The following is a 5,090-nucleotide window of genomic DNA, read 5'->3' as shown; positions in this document are numbered from 1 at the left end:
GTCAGCACACTATCCCGGCCGTATGTCAGTTTACGAAAGCAGAGCCGCTACATCTCAGTCAAATAGCTCCTCAGTTTGCCTTACAAGGACTAAAAATGGTTCAAATGGCTCTGAGCACTATGGGACTTAACTGCTGAGGTCATCAGTCACCTAGAACTTAGAACTACTTAAACCTAATTAACCTAAGGACATCACACACATCCATGCCCGGGGCAGGATTCTAACCTGCGACCGTAGCGATCGCGCGGTTCAGACTGTAGCGCTTAGAACCGCTCGGCCACCGTGGCTGGCTCACAAGGGCTGAGTGCACCCCTCTTACCAACAGCGCTCGGCAGACTGAACGGTCACCCATCCAAGTGCTAGCCCAGGCCGACAGCGCTTGACTTCGCTGATCTGACGGGAACCGGTGTTACTACTGTGGCAAGGTCGTTGTCCGTTTAAACAGTACCCCTAATGATGATTTTATGTTAGTAGATACAGGGGCGTACCAAAAATTTGAAAACACAGCGAGAAATGAGATCGTAACCTACAAACATACAGATAGCCACAAAGTTTTAAATATCTCCGCAAATGGTTCTAATGGCTCTGAGCACCATGGGACTTAACATCTGAGGTCATCAGTCCCCTAGAACTTAGAACTACTTAAACCTAACTAACTAAAGGACATCACGCACATCCATGCCTGAGGCAGGATTCGAACCTGCGACCGTAGCGGTCACGCGGTTCCGGACTGAAGCGCCTAGAACCGCACGGCCACAACGTACGGCGGAACCTTTACACATAATTGGAATAGAAATCAACATAAACATCATTTCCGCCCTTTTTATTCGTGGAAACCACACATAGCATGTTGTACGACCATACAGCGAGACCTTCAGAGGTGGTGGTCCAGACTGGTGTACACACCGGTACCTCTAATGCCCAGCAGCACAACATCTTGCATTGATGCATGCCTGTATTTGTCGTGGCGTACTATCCACAAGTCCATCAAGGCACTGTTGGTCCAGATTGTCCCACTCCGCGATTACACGTAGATCCCTCAGAGTGGTTGGTGGGTCACTTCGTCCTTTAACAGCCCTTTTCAAACCATCCCAGGAATTTTCGGCAGGGTTCATGTCTGGAGAACATATTGGCCACTGTAGTCGAGCGATGTCGTTATCCCGAAGAAAGTAATTCACAAGATGTGCACGATGGCGGCGCGAATTGTCGTCCATGAAGACGAATCCCTCGCCAATGTGTTGGCGATATGGTTGCACTATCGGTCGGAGGATGGCGTTCACATATCGTACAGCCGTTACAGCGCCTTCCATGACCACCAGCGGTGTACTTCAGCCCCACATAATGCCAGACAGAAGAGCAGGGAACCTCCACCTTGCTGCACTCGCTGGACAGTGTGTCTAAGGCGTTCAACCTGATCGGGTTGCCTCCAAACACGTCTCTGACGATTGTCTGGTTGAAGGCATATGCGACACTCATCGGTGAAGAGAACGTGATGCCAATCCTGCGCGGTCCATTCGGCATGTTCTTGGGTCCATCTGCACCGCGGTGCATGGTGTCGTGTCTGCAAAGATGGACCTCGCCATTGACGTCGGGAGTGAAGCTGCGCATCACGCAGCCTATTGCGCACAGTTTGAGTCGTAACATGACGTCCTGTGGCTACCGAAAAGCATTACTCTATATGGTGCTGTCAGGGTTCCTCCGAACCATAATCCTTAGATAGCGGTCATCCACTGCAGTATTAGCCTGAGCGAGGCATGTCATCCCTGTCTCTCTCTATCTCCTCCATGTGCGAATAATATCGCTTTGGTTCACTCCGAGACACCTGGACACTTACCTCGTTGAGAGCGCTTCCTGGCACAAAGTAACTATGCGGACGCGAACCGCGGTATTGACCGTCTACAGACAACACGAGCCGTGTACCTCCTTCCTGGTGGAATAACTCGAACTGATCGGCTGTCGGACCCCCCTGTCTAATAGGCGCTGCTTATACACGGTTGTTCACATCTTTGGGCGGGTTTAGAGACATCTCTGAACAGTCAAAGGGACTGTGTCTGTGATGCAGTATCCACAAACATCTGTCTTCGGGAGTTCTGGGAACCGGGATGATGCAAAACTTTTTCTGATGTGTGTATAATACTAAATATAGTTGCTATTAACATAATTTAGCTGTGTGAGTTATTATGAGTACTGGGATATGTGCGGCCTGTTTCAAGGTAACAGACCTAAAAATTGATTGCAATAAACTGAGTTCAACTGTACATTGGCCCAATTGAGACACGATACGTAGAAGTGAAGATTGAAGTTACACGAACCGGAAACGTTACAGCTGGTTCAGAATGGTTCTGAGCACTGTGGGACTTAACTTCTGAGGTCATCACTCCACTAGAACGTAGAACTACTTAAAACTAACTAACCTAAGGACATCACACAACACCCATGCCCGAGGCAGGATTCGAACCTGCGACCGTAGCGGTCGCGCGGTTCCAGACTGTAGCGCCTAGAACCGCTCGGCCACCCCGGCCGGCGTTACAGCTGGGTTTGTAAGGAATTAACGTTGGAAATGCGGACAAACAATGACGGGTTCCTGCAATATGTGAAAGGCTAGGTACAGAGGCGAACGAGAGCCCAGACGGAGGCCTTGCCTCGCTTGTCGCCTGAGGCCAGCATCCTTGGGCGGCACCTGGACCCGACACGTCACACAGACCTGCGGCTAACGAGCAATTTCCGGGTGTGCCTCCCTCTCTCCCTCCCTCCCTCCCTCCCACGCAACCCTCGCGGCAGCGTCATCAGCCACTCCTCTGCTCCAGACGTGCACGCGTCTCCACACGCACTATCAACGCCTGCCCCTGTTCTTCATACCACGCCAGAGAACTGCCGGCATCGTTTGAGAGTTCGCATGTCATCGACACGCTGCCGTGATTTCGCGCGTAAACATCAGTGCGGCCGACTTAGTAGGAAAGACAAGAAATATTAATCATTTTAAATGATGACTATCTGACAACCTCAGCTGCCGACAGGTGTTGTTGTTATACCTCAATGTGGACAGCTGAAAATCTGTGCCCCGACCGGGACTCGAACCCGGGATCTCCTGCTTACATGGCAGACGCTCTATCCATCTGAGCCACCGAAGACACAGATTAACAGCGCGACTCCAGGGACTTATCCCTTGCACGCTTCCCGTGAGACTCACATTCCCAACCGTCCACAATTCTACATATCTATTGTACCTTATAGACATTTGCCCACCCACTCATTACTCGCGCACGCGCTGGCGATTCCCGTAAGAGTTTGAGCAACCTGTGCGCATTCGCACAGACGAAGGTCAATGGCTGGGCAGCCTTTAACTATATATATATGAAGACAGTAACTTGTTCTCGAAAGAACAGTTACTGTTGATCACCGTGCAGCTTTTCCCTCGAATAAATGACTGACTGACTGACAACCTGCGAATGCGCACAGGTTGCCCAAACTCTTACGGGAATCGCCAGCGCGAGTAATGAGTGAGTGGGCAAATGTCTATAAGGTACAATACATATGTAGAATTGTGGACGGTCAACATCTGAGGTCATCAGTCCCCTAGAACTTACAACTACTAAAACCTAACTAAGCTAAGGACAGCCATGCTCGAGGCAGGATTCGAACCTGCGACCGCAGCGGTCGCGCGGCTCCAGACTGTAGCGCCTAGAACCGCTCGGCCACTCCGACCGGCCCAAATGATGTTGATGAGAAAGTTCTCTGCTGTGAGTTAACCTATCTTCTAAAAAGTAATTTAGTCTGTCGCGATGTTTTCGCGCCTGTATTCATTTTTACTTACGTTATCGTGTGCCAAGTACTTCCATTCTGCACATCATGCTGAGGTGTGATGCACACGTAACTATAACAAGTATTTTCCACAAATAACGGACTGGGCTGTGACACACAACAAACCACAATCACACTGTGTTTTGGTGAAGTGAAAAGTGTTTTACTACGTTATTGTTTGAACTAAAGATGCACATAATTTTATTGTAATTTAACAACAATATTCATATTGCAGAATAAATAAAAACGAAAACCCAATGATGATGGCGCAGCGGTGCCGAAACATGTTGGGGTACTGAGAAAAAACGGTGTTTGGCATAACTGGCGGACCTGCCAGGCACGTAACTTTTAATTGCAGATTAACAATGTAGATATAAATACAGATGTAGACCTTAACAGTCCATCCAATTTTCAACATCCTTCTGTAGCACCACATCTCACATGCCTCGATTCTCTTCCGTTCCGATTTCCCCCAGTCAGGTCTCACTACCGTACAATTCTGTGCTCCACAAATTAAGGCCTATATTTGATACTAGTGAACTTCTCTTGGCCAGGAATGCCTTTTTGCCAGACCTATCTACTTTTTAAGTCCTCCTTGCTCCGTCCGTCATGAATTATTTTGCTGCCTCGATACAGAATTCCTTAACTTCATCTACTTCATGATTCCGATGCTAAGTTTCTGCCTGTTTTCGCTATTCTCGCCATTCCCCTATACACGGTGAAAAGTAATTAAACGGACAAACTCTGGGAGGTTGTAGGGGACATCAAAACAAATGTTTTTCCCTAATGTCATTTTTACCTATGAGGATTATTTAAACCGGTGGAGGCTGTATTACGCTCTCCAGTTGTTGGAGGCCGTATTAAGATCGTCAGTTGTTAGAAAAAAAAATGGCTCTGAGCACTATGGGACTTAACATCTGTGGTCATCAGTCCCCTAGAACTTACAACTAATTAAGTCTAACTAACCTAAGGACATCACACACATCCATGCCCGAGGCAGAATTCTAACCGTAGCGGTCACGCGGTTCCAGACTGAAGCGCCTAGAACCGCACGGACACACCGGCCAGCTCAGTTGTTAGAGGGCGTATTACGCTCTTCAGTTGTAGGCAACCGCTGTCCACCCGTGTAGTAGTGCATTGTCTCTAATGGAGCGCGTGAGACCGGGTCATTTAGCAGATTACCTGTACAGGGGCGCCGTCGCACGGTAAGAACGCTGCAATTTGAGGAAGCTGTCTTGCAGCGTGTGGAGCGGGATCCATCAATCATCACTCGTGCAACTGCACGTAAC

The 5,090-nt window shown here is 48.8% G+C and overlaps 1 non-coding gene across 1 annotated transcript; it reads right to left on the bottom strand.

Annotated features, from left to right (window-relative positions):
• Positions 1-3,057: 3,057 nt before the first annotated feature.
• On the bottom strand, positions 3,058-3,132 carry Trnat-ugu. The gene has a single exon. It is a non-coding gene; the product is annotated as a tRNA-Thr (tRNA).
• Positions 3,133-5,090: the final 1,958 nt, after the last annotated feature.

The sequence above is a fragment of the Schistocerca americana genome, chromosome 10 (assembly GCF_021461395.2).
Source record: "Schistocerca americana isolate TAMUIC-IGC-003095 chromosome 10, iqSchAmer2.1, whole genome shotgun sequence".
Lineage (NCBI taxonomy): Eukaryota > Metazoa > Arthropoda > Insecta > Orthoptera > Acrididae > Schistocerca > Schistocerca americana.
The sequence above is the reverse complement of the archived record's forward strand: the minus strand, read 5'-3'. Positions and strand labels throughout refer to the sequence as shown.